Raw genomic sequence first — 13,188 nt, 5'->3', positions numbered from 1 at the left:
TAAATGTTTAGATCATCCTAACCATGTGTTTAAACTAAATATAATATTATATAATTTTAAACAAGCACCTAGGGCATGGTATGAAAAGTTAACCTCCTATCTAGTTTCTAAAGGATTCAACCAAGGTCAAATTGATCCAACTCTTTTTATAAAAACACTTAAGCAAGATATTTTTATAGTTCAAGTATATGTAGACGATATAATTTTTAGTTCAACAAACTTAGAACTTTTGCAAGAATTTATAACCTTAATAGAACAAGAATTTGAAATGAGCTTAGTGGGTAAACTAACCTATTTCTTAGGTTTGCAAATTAAACAAATAAATGAAGGAAATTATATTTATCAACAAAAATATAGAAAAGAATTACTTAAAAAGTTTGGAATGGAAAATTATAAAGAAATAAAAATGTCGATGGCCACTAACATAACGTTAGATAGTCATCCAAATAGAAAATTAGTAGATCTAAAATATATAAAAATGTCATAGGTAGTTTGCTATACTTAACTGCAAACCGACTTAATATTTTATTTATAATTAGTATATATGCTAGATATCAAACCTGTGCTAAGGAATCTCACCTAGCTAATGTAAAAAAAAAATCTTTAGATATATAAAAGGCACACCTAATGTACGAATTTGATATTCTAGAATAACTAGTTTTGAACTGATTGGTTATTCTGACTCAGATTATGCTGGGTGTAAATTACATTGAAAAAGTACAAGTGGTGAATGTCAACTACTTAGACCATCACTTGTCAACTGGTTTAGTAGAAAATGACACTATGTTGCTTTATCTACTACTGAGGCAAAATATATAGCTATAGGAGAATGTGTAGCCCAGTTACTATAGATGATGCACACATTAAAAGATTTTAACTTAAAATTTAAAAATGTAAAAAATATTTATTAATGATATAAGTTCAAGTAACTTAACAAAAAATCTAGTGCATCATTCAAGAAGTAAACATATTGGAGTTAAACATCACTTTATTAAAAATCATGTCTCAAGAGAAGACATTGAAATTAACTATATTGAATCCAAGTAAAATCTGGCTGAGATTTTCATTAAACTACTCCCAAAATCTGAATTTAGTAACTTATGAAGAAGACTAGGAATGTGTACAATAGATTAGGACTCTTATATATTGTCAAATAAATTTTCAAGTGATTTACAAATTCTATGCCACTCTTATTTTTTATTCTTTAAAAAAAAATTCTCATTTCTCTAGTGTTTCAAAATTTGTTTTGGCCTTAGTCTAGGTCAAACTCTTAGAAAGCATGATCTTATAGATCTAGGCAATGAGCATCTCACAAGCATACTAATTAAGTCTACCTTGATTATGTATTCAAAAACTTAGAATGACGTAGGATGCATAGGCCTTTTACCATGACTTCAGATGCTTATATCAGTGCATCAACATAAGTCTAGGCTAGAGATTCAACAGTACATTGATCAAGTTAAGTAGTTATTTTCAGCAAATATCTAATTGGTAATATTACTTAACTTGACTAATCAAGTGAAAACTATGATCTGCTATATATCTATCTAGTAAATAAAGGTTAGACATTTAAGGACCAATTTTAGATGAGTATTTTTTTTAACTAAGTTTTTTTAACAACTTAATTAAATTTATAATAACTCAATTAACAATTTGAATGGGAGAATAAAAAATATTAGTTTATCAAAATAATATATTTTCTGAAAATGAGTATTCCTAGCCATAAGTCCCTTCGACACTTAGGTAGAGCTCCTAGTAGCTAACAAGGGTAACTTAAGGGGGAATGCCAACTTAAGGGGGAGTGTCAACATAAGGGGGAGAATTTGGTATTTGCATGGAAAATATTGCTTTAAAAATTACTTATTTTGAAAAATGTTTTACAAAATACTTGTAAATTTTTATTTATTTGAAAAATTAGTGAAATATATAATTGCCAAAATTGTTTGACAAATTTTGTTTAAAGAGTATTGTTTTTAAAAATTATGTTTCAAAAAGTGTTCAAAACTCATTTGAAAAATTTGTCTAGTTTCAAAAATTGGTTGAAAAATATGTTTCCAAAAGTGTTTGACAAATGGTGTTTTCAAAATTTTGTTTAGAAAAATTATTATTGTAGAAAATATATTAGTTGCAAAATATATGCCTAAAAAATTTCGTTCAAAAGATTGCACTTTATATTTGAAAAAAGTGTTTGTTTTCAAAAACTTATTTCAAAACATTACTTGAAAATTTATTTGAAGCCTTACTTAAAATCTTATTTCAAACTGTACTTGAACAAATTATTTAAAAACTTGTTTGAAAAACTTGGCTTGCAAAATCTATCTATTTTATTAAAAATAAAATTGCACTTGTTTCAAATCAACTTCAAAAATTTAACATGTTCTTGAGAAACTTGTTTGGAAAAGTTAAAAATTGATAAATAGAACAACTACGTGTATTCTGTATTCTTAAACCATCTTAATTTTTCTATTATGTAAATGATTACATTTACTTGTGTTTAATGTGTTGCATTATTTATTTTATACAATCCTAACTATATGTTGTAGAGTATTTTACTAACACTTTGATTCAGGGAAAAAGCTAGAAGAAGGCTGTCTATAGTGGCGGATCCAGACAAACATTTAGAGGGGTGCTCAAAGAAGAGACTAAAAATAATTTTTACTATCAAATAAATATATCAAAAGATAAAAGTACTGAATTAAGAATGTTAATGATATAGATATAAAAACATGTGCATACCAATAAAGTAATTTTTTGATACTTGAACTAGTACCAGATCCTAACATACAAACAAGAGGAGGCAAATATATCCTACGAGTGTTCATCTGTTGAAAATGTTGTAAAATTTGTTCATTTTTAATTGTGGCAAAAATATCCTTCTCGATGTGTACTACTAAACTGGCATTCATCCACTCATCCCCCATCCTATTACGCAAATCAATCTTGATAATTTTCATAGCAGAAAAAACCCTTTCAACAGAAGCAGTTGCAACTGGTAAAACCAATGCTAACTCGATCAAACGATAAACCAATGAAAAAACTATATTCTTGCCCGTTTCAACCATCTTTTTTGCAAGACTTCCCAAATCTTCAATCATAGAAAATTCACCTCGCACATTTTGAATGTAAGTCTCAAGTTGGTCCTCAAGTATTACACAATCGGTCAATGAAAAGTCCTCCGGATAAAGTTCAGCAAGGCGGAGTAACTTACCAATATTAAATTGAGAAAAAGAGTCGTTTGGATCTAAGCAAGCAATGCAAGTACCTCCGTACTTGATTCTGAAAATCGATTATTCATCTCTTGAACCATCATATCAAGAACCTAATATTGTAACAATAAAAAAATGAATAAAAACATTATTAGAAAATTAAAATTTAATAAAATATTTAGAAATAATAGCTCACAAAAAATTTCAACACGATAGTGATGAAAATTAGTAATCATTTGTCCATTACGCCTGCTGCGACCACGAGTTCTCATATTTTCTTCCATATTCGGTATTGGGATCATATGGTTACTACAAAATTTGTTGACGACATTCAAAAGATTCTCCCATCCTTCCTCTCTCAATTTTTGTAATCGAACTGTCATTGTCTTGATCAAACTAATAGCCAGTACAATGTTTTGATCCTTTTGTTGTAAGGCAAGCGACAATTCATTTGTGATTCCCAATAAAGATTTCATCAAATGCATCACAAACACAAATTCATAACTCTCCATATTATCAATCAAACTGGCGGTGATACCATTATTATCATCATTAGTGTCATCATCATACACATTTTCAAGCACTTGTAAAATAGAAGTCCACGTAGACATCAAACGGATAATAGTCATGTAATGTGAACCCCAACGAGTATCCCCTGGTCGTTTTAAATTGATTTCCTGATTTTTTTTTCCTTTACCACTAACAATATCTCCTTTCTCCAAACATTCTACAAGTTTATCATGTTCAAGTTGTCTAAACATATCTTTTCTTTTGCATGAAGCACCAGTAATATTCACAATCATAGTAACATATTGGAAGAAATCACTCACAATTCGATTGCTTTTTGCAACTGCAACAACAACTAGTTGAAGTTGGTGAGCAAAACAATGGGCATACCTTGCAGATGAATTTTCCTTCAATATGAGAGCCTTCAATCCATTATACTCACCTCGCATATTTGAAGCTCTGTCGTATCCTTGACCTCTCAATCTTGATAATGACAACTTATGTTTTGCAAATAATTCATCAATAGTCTTCTTCAAAGAAATAGCAGAAGTATCAGACACATGTACAATAGCAAGAAATCTTTCAATAACACATCCATTTTTGTTCACGTATCTTAAAATAACTCCCATTTGCTCTTTGACTGAAATGTCTCGACACTCATCAACCATAAGAGAAAATATATTGTCTTTTATATCATTAAGAATGAAATTTGTGACTTCTGCAGCACAAGCACGTGTTAAATCCTTTTGAACTGTTGGAGATTTCATTTGATTATTTCCAGGGGCATTTTCATTCATTGTCTTAGCAACCTCATCATTTCTTTGGGTATACCACTCAATCAATTCAAGAAAGTTGCCTTTATTTGAGGAACTCAATGACTCGTCATGTCCATGGAAAGGCAAACCTTGTTTCAAAAGAAAGCGTGTAACATCCAAAATTGTCATTAATCGAGTGCGATATGCAACCTCCATTCCATGCCCCCGTGCTTGTAGCAAATGTGACACACTTTGTCGTTGATTTTGAAAAGCCTCAAGTTGTGTTCGTGCATCATTGTGAGCACTAGCTACACCACCAACATGCGTATAAAATACTTCCATTGCTTTTCTCCAATTATGCATCCCCGAATTAGTAAATGCCTCATCTTCAACTCGACATCCTCTATGAGAATTTTTAAAGAGATAGCAGCAAAAACAAAAAGTTGCATCTTTTGATATATTGTACTCTAACCATGAAAATTTTTTAAACCAAGCAACTTGGAAACTTCTATGCTCTTTACCAAATTGTCTTTGGGGATAACTATGACCAAATGGTTGACAAGGTCCTCTAATCAAATATTCTCTTCGAATCTAATCTCTAATTGAAACATCAAACTCATTTATTGGTTTGCGTAGCCCTAGGTCACTAACAACATCATCCTGGTTGAATTCAACACAAGAATATTTTTTCTTACTATTTTCTTCCATAGAATTCTTAGAAGACTCAACACTTCGTTTTAAAAATTTCTCCATAACCTATATCAATTCATCAAAATTATCGATTTATGCAATCAACATAACAATTGAGCACTACAAAGTATAAATCATGAAATTAGGAATAAGATGAAATAAGGAACAAGATTCACTTAAAATTGAAGGGATTTTACTTGTTGTGGAGGAACGGCGATGGAGCACAGTGGTAGCGCATCGACGGAACAGGCGAAGTGGCGAACAGCAGTGGCGTGAGGCGTCGATGAAGTGAAGAGGCAACAAAGATGAGGGCAACAGCTTGAGGAGACTAGAGAGAGAGAAAAGATGAAATCTCTTAGCGATTAGGATTTTTGGTTTGAAGAAGAAAGGGTGTTTGGCTTGTCTTTGGTTTGAAGAAGAAAGGGTGCTCGGCGGAAAAAGAAGTTCGGCTACTGGAAAAGGGTTAGGACAGGGATCGGGCAATGAGAAAGAGGAAACGTTATTTTTAATGTTACTTTTGAAAAAAAAAGTCCAATAAATTTTAAAAATTACAAGTAAGTCCTTTTTTTTTTAATAACCATTCCTTCACTTTTTTCCAGAATCAAGGGGGTGCGGAAGCACCCCCTCGCGCCCCCTTGCATCTGCCAGTGGCTGTCAAGGCACCCGAACCTTGTCTAGGTAGCCGAACAAGGTGCGGTAGGAGGTGACTAGCTGAGGTGGCAATCGTTGTTTGGCTGACACACAGGTTCGGGCGTCCGGAGGTGGATAAAATTTGCAAGATAAACTTTCAACGATGTGTAGCCATGTCAGCACACTCCAAGCACCCAGAGAGGAGCTCTAGGTGCCCAGAACAGCCTATATAAGCAACTTCGACTAGCAACTTTAAAACACCTATTCCTATGACTTTTATATTCGTGCGCTCCTCTGAAAAGGTCTTTGGGATATCGAAAAGATGCTCCAACAAGCTTCATTAATGTCTTCCATTTCTTTTATTGTCGGTATACATTTATTTCCCATAGTTTTTACTTAATTTTGGTATCTATCATTCTTGATTATAGTGATTGCGCAACAAAAGCACTCGGTGAGTGCGGACCTTGGAATAGGAGTCGTCAAAGGCTCCGAACCAAGTAGAACTACTTGTGTTAACACTTTTTTTTTATAAGTTAATTAATGGATTAATTAATCAATGGGTTGATTTATTGTTTATAGCTCCTTAGATATTCCTCATGCCTTTATATGTCATATTTAAGCTCAAGACCGACCTTTAACTTAAAGATGATTAGGATGATCTATAATGAGGTGGGTAGTTCCTGCTTTGACCTCTTTAGTTCTTTGATAATGAGTATTTATTGTCATTTATTGATTAGACAACAATTATTACTTACCTTGACTCCACTTATTTGCTTCTTGAGTTGATACTTTATTGTTTGTCCTTATATTATTTAGTCTATTTGATATTCATGCAGTCTCGTTGTTATCCATGTCATTTATTTCTATTTATACTTGTGTCATTATGTTTGTGATATCATATTGTAGCTTGTAGAGTTTTACCTTTGGATGTGATTATTTCAACTGGTTTAGTTATTATGGAGTATATGCATTACCTCTGGACTACCTACTAGACCAAATAGTGGTAGCGTGTATTGTCGCTCATAGTCCATAGCTAGGTATCTACACTTCCTGACTGCCCACTAGATAAGGTAGTGGTAGCGTGTATTGTCGCCCGCAGATAGTGACATTTATATGCTCTAATTGCCCATTGGACCATATGATAGTAGCATGTATTGTCGCCCGTAGTCAGTAGTTGAGGAGCTATATAGTTACCTCGTCCTATCTGCCCACTAAACCAGATGGTGGTAGCGTGTATTGTCACCTGCAGATAGTGGACACCCTGACTGCCCACGAGACTGATTTGTGGTAGCATGTTGTTGCGTGCAATCAAAACTTATTTTATGGTTGTTATATGCTTGTTATGTGCTGAGTTTATGAAGGTTGTTTTTGGATGTACTATATGTACTTCATATTTATTGGCTATATCTGGTGGAACAGTTCAATGAAAGATTTCAGTGTTGGTTACAGTTTGTTTAGTAGATGATTTTATATCGGTAAGTACTTTTGTAGTAAATATTATTATTACCTGAGATTGTATCCTTTGATCATCTTATATACAGTATCATACACTATCTTCTTATGCTCACTGAGTGTTTTGTACTCACTACCTTTTATTTTTCTTTGAATCCCAGGTTAACAGATAGAGGATGTGTTGTGATGCTCAGAGGACCTGGCTGCCAATCCCACTTGAGTTGGATTCATCCTTTGCGAGTCATTTGATTTGTTTTTTCCACAGCCTTTGTTTATGATTGGATTTTCTAGTTGAATCTTTTAGTTTCATTATAATAGTTTAATTGTTTAGTTTGAATTTTCTAGTTGAATCTTTGAGTTTAATTATAATAGTTTAATTGTTTAGTTTAGTATGATAACTGTACATGCATGCATATACACATCAATTGTTATGAGTTGTGATTTTATATTGCATTGATGTTTAGTTTGCTTGATCTAAGTTCGATATCATATTTCTCATATTGTCAAAAGGGGGTACTATCCGGTTTGATGAACAAATATACTCTCGAGGCGTGACAATAGAATATGGTTGTTTGACTTCTAGAAATTAATCAACATCATGAAGTTAGTGAACGTTGCATTTATGGGAAAATGCATTGGCTTTCATTTCCAAAAACAAATTAGAGAGTTCAATTCCCTCTTGAGCTAGTGCATGTAGATATTTGTCATCCAACTAGTACTCCTTGTCTTAGCAACAAGAGATATTTTCTTCTCTTGTTGATGATTTCACTAGAATGATTTGGGTTTATATTCTTGAGAAGAAATCTGAGGCTTTCACCAAGTTTCTACAGTTTAAGTCACTTGTTGAAAAGCAAAGTGGTTGTGTTTTAAAGACCTTAAGAACATATCATGAAGAAGAGTTCATTTACAAGCCTTTTCTCAATTATTACAAAGAATAGGGCATTCAAAGATAGATTTCAATCAAATATACACCACAATAGAGTTGGTCTTATCAAAAGGAAAAATAAAACAATTGTAGAAATGGCTAGAAACATATTAAAAGTTAAAGGACTTACCAATAAATTCTACATTGAAGCTATAAATAATATTGTGCATATTCTCATTCATTCTCCTACAAAAATGGTTCAAAATAAAACTCACTAGTAAAATTTTGATGATAGACTTCACCACTGGTTAGTTCAGCTATTATTAAAAACAAAATAATATATAGTGATCAACTTCGATTATAAATTGATGTAATAAATATCATTTAAGACTTCATATGTTAAAAAAAAAAAACGGGCTTCACTTTTAATTTTAAGTAGAAATTTACTTCATAATATTTCTTCGATGAAGTATTAAATATTTAAATAAAATTTATAATTTAAATTGTTGAAGTAATAAATTTGAATTAGTTAAGACATAAATTAAACCGGTTAATATTTTTTTATTCGATAGCTACTTTGCTAAAATCCTAAGGCGACCCCTTTTTCTCCAACTCATTTCACCGATTGACTCTTCTTCTTCTCCTTCAGTGACCTCTTTTTCCCATCCTAATCAAGTACGAGTAAGATACTCTTTTTTGCAAGCTCCTTTCATGTGTTTTTTTCTTCTTCTTGTTTATTTCTCTCCTCCTCCTCCTCCTCCTCCTCCTCCTCCTTTTCGTCGCCAGCGGCTGCTAGTATGACCATGCTAGAGTGCAACCACTCTCCCAAGCAGCCCCGGTCCTAACATTCAGGAGGCCCTGGGCAAAATGATAAAATAGGCCCTAATTTTTTTTAATAAAGTAAAATTTATTTATAATGACTTCTTCTAACTTTTCTAGATACAAAATCATCTATAATATTATTAATTTCAAGATTTTCTATAATCTTCTTTTTTTTTATTTTTTCACATCCAGAAATATATTTTTTAGACAACATATTATAATTCACAAAATCACAATTAAAAAACTATAATTTAAATAAACTTAGTCTGAGTATAAAAGGAATAATAGCACCTGGATTGAAATTATTTGTAGAATTGTAGGTTTAGCACTTAGCAGCTTGAGCACCTCGCTTCGGACACGGTAGACTGTAGTAAAACACAAATTTATTAATTTAACAATTAAGCCAATATTAAATTTCAAATTTACAATTAATTAATTAACAAAATTTCCTATTCTATGAACAATTAACTAATTAAGTCATAGGCTATGACTTAAGTGAGCTTAAGGCACATACCAGTCCAAGATATTTAATGCACTGGTTTTGAAGCTTGCTTCTTGGGCATTTTTCCAGGTTTATTTCTCTTCCATCACCAACATCCTGCCAATACGAGCAAGAAAAAGGAGATTAAGATAGAGAAATCAATAGGTAAAATGAAGTATATATATATGCTTCTGAGATTTGACTTCTGAGAGACTCACTGGCAGAGGTGAGAGACGTAGAGCGATAGAGGTGAGAGAGCCAAAGATGTGAAGTCGTGAGCCGTGCAGAGCCAGTCTAGCGGAGCGATTTGCCAGAGGAGAGCAGGCGAGCAGCGGCCGTCGGCCGGCGGAGGTGAAGGAGAGTAGGAGACGCAGAGCGGCAGTCGGCAGAGGTGAGAGAGGTGCAGAATGGGGTGATTTCACGGCCAAAGGAGAAGCAGCCGAGAGCCGACAATGGATTTCGTGGAGCTGTAGCCGGCGGATGAAAAGCAAAGTGAAAATTAACCTAATTCCTAAATAAATAAATATATATACATATATTTATCTGTAAAATTTGGGGCCCCCAAAACATTGGGCCCTGGGCAGACGCCCAGGACCGCCCGCCGGGCCTGCTCCCAAGTTGTCATCCACAAGGTATGTATCTCCCTCAAAGACCAAGCCTTCGTCGGGGCCTCTTCGCCGCTCCTTGGCCTTAAGGTGCTTGCTTTTTACCCTTTTCTCTTAGATTTCAGTTTAGGTTAAAAGCGGGCACCTTTGATTGGCTACAAGGCAAAGACATTAAATGGGTGATAGTGGAGCTTGGAAGCTCTAACCCAATACCGGACGACTGGATCAGGGTGTTCTCTCCTTTTAACTTTAATTTAGCCATCTTTGTACACTACAACTTTACTGGATGCATTCATTCTGTTTCTCTAAATCATAGCTCATTCACCTGTTCATTGGGAACCCTGAGGATCAAGTTCCTGCATATCATTTATGTAGGCACTAATGCTAGAATGGGGTGATCAGTTAAAGAGACAATGATGAAATAATATGAGATGATAGATCTTGGATTGATGAAGTATTTTCTTGGAATTCAAGTGAAGCAATCAAAAGGAGATATTTTCATTTCTCAAACAAAATATGTAGTAGATTTGCTCAAAAAATTTCAAATGGAAAATTACAAACCAACAGCAATACCTATGGCTTTCAATAAAAAATTACAACAGAATGATGGAGCAGAAATGTGTAACCTAAATATTTACAGAAGCATTATTGGTTTGTTGTTTTATTTGGCCAATATAAGACCTTATATTGTATATCCTATCACCTTAATATCCATATTTATGAATGCTCCAAGCAAGATTCAATTTGTAGCATTAAAGTGGTACTAAAACATTAGGAATCAAATATTTGAAGGACAACAAATTAGTCAATTTTTGTGATAGTGATTGGGTCGAAAGTCTTGATGATAGAAGAAGCATTTCAGCATATGTACTTTGTTTGGGATCAAAAATCATTTCATAGAGTTAAAAAAAAAATCAATTGCATTATCATCTGCAGAGGTTGAATAAATTGCAACGAATGAATTTGTTCATGTAGCAGTTTGGTTAAGAAGAATTTTGGTTAATTTATAGAAAAAGGTACATATCCTACTATTATTTACTGTGATAATCAATCTATAATTTCAATTACCAAAATCCCAATCGTTCATAGAAGAACGATATATAGAGTTGCAGCATACAAGATAAATTTCAAAAGAAGAAAATTTATTTGGACTTTATCAAGACCACAAATCCTTTAGCAGATGTTCTTATCAAGATTATATCTATTTAAAAAAAAAGGTAGATCCGTTACCTTAGTGACCCCCTAGTGTCAGCCTCACGGATATAGAGAGACGTTCATGCAGGTACACAGGCTATAGGCGCATGGCGCGGTAAACCCTAGGTCGTCAGTTCCTAAGAATCGACCCCTGGCCATTACGCCAGAGATACCATGGGCCTACCGTCTGCGCTACGCCTTGAGGACAAGATTATATCTATTTAAAAGCTTTAATGGTTCGAGGATATTACGAAGATTACAAATTAAGAGGGGTGTTAAATGATAATTAATTGATTAGTATAAAGTATTAATTGTGTTTATGTTTCTTAGGAGTCAATTAGTTGTATTTTATATTTTCCATACAATCAATGTATTTATGAAGTATTTCTTTATAAATTAATGTAATGCATCTATGAAAATAACGACAAAAGATCAAAAGTTAGAGAAGCAAATTTAAATCTTCTCAGAATTTCCATTCTCTTGTCTTCTATCTCCAACACGAAGTGCTCGGGAGTACAACTCATATGGCATTTGGCATTTAGGACTTGATAGCTGACAGTCGAGTAGGCTTGGATTATCTCAGATCGGCTCAGATCAACTAGCAACTCTATTCCTAGCTTGGTGCTCTACAATCTATTGCTTGGCTTAATTAGTCTATCTTAGGTGACTTAGTTGGCTCAAGAAGAAGATGAGACCATCTCAAAGATGAGCATAGATGAAGGGGGAGGATCATCAGAAGAAATCAACGATGAAGGGGGAGCATCAGAAGTTAAGGTAAGTAAGGTACGTTCTCTATCCCCCAAGCAATCCTTTCAGTTTATTAAAATTCTTACCAAAGATTTGGCAAAATTAGAAAAAGAGAATGATGATTTAAAAGGACAATAACTTTAAAAAACCTTTATCCACTGCGCACGCTGGAGGTGCCTTCCAAGCCCTTTGGAGGCACCCTCAAGCTTCGGATGAGATTTTCCATGGGCTATAAAAAGACCCCTGGACCTAGGAAATTAGTATCAACTTCTGTAATCAATTTCCTAGAAATAGTCTAAGTTATTAAAGAGTGTAAGAGGCTTCTCCGCCTTCATAGAAAGAGGTTCATTTTGAGCTTTCATTTATCTTGGATTAACAACTACCTAGGTTGTAACCAAGTAAATTCTGGTGCCTCTTTCTTTAGTTTTTTCTTTGTTTATTTTATTTATGCTATTGCTACTAATCTAAGTTAATGAACAATAAAGGTTCTTTTTATTTTATTTTTTTTTAGATGTTGCGCCCTCTTACCGGCCTCACAGTTGCGCCTATAGGAAGTCTTGATGATGAATAAGCATTTCAGCATATGTGTTTTGTTTGGGATCAAAAATCATTTCATAGAGTTAAAAAAAAAAATCAATTGCATTATCATTTGTAGAGGTTGAATATATTGCAACGAATGAAGTTGTTCATGTAGCAGTTTGGTTAAGAATAATTTTGGTTAATTTATAGCAAAAAGTACATATCCTACTATTATTTACTGTGATAATCAATCTATAATTTCAATTACCAAAATCCCAATCGTTTATAGAAGAACGATATATAGAGTTGCAGCATACAAGATAAATTTCAAAAGAAGGAAATTTATTGGACTTTATCAAGACCACAAATCAATCAGCAGATGTTCTTATCAAGATTATATCTATTTAAAAAAAAAAGTAGATCTGCTACCTTAGCGGCCCCCCTAGTGTCAGTCCCACGGATTTAGAGGGAGGTTCATGTAGGTATACAGGCTATAGGCGCATGGCGGGGTAAACCCTAGGTCGTCAGTTCCTAAGAATCGACCCCTGGCCATTACGCCAGAGATACCATGAGCCTACCGTCTGCGCTACGCCTAGGGGACAAGATTGTACCTATTTAAAAGCTTTAATGGTTCGAGGATATTACGAAGATTACAAATTAAGAGGGGTGTTAAATGATAATTAATTGATTAATATAAAGTATTAATTGTGTTTAT

Source organism: Zingiber officinale, chromosome 11B (assembly GCF_018446385.1).
Source record: "Zingiber officinale cultivar Zhangliang chromosome 11B, Zo_v1.1, whole genome shotgun sequence".
Taxonomy (NCBI): domain Eukaryota; kingdom Viridiplantae; phylum Streptophyta; class Magnoliopsida; order Zingiberales; family Zingiberaceae; genus Zingiber; species Zingiber officinale.
This window is presented reverse-complemented; position numbering follows the sequence as displayed.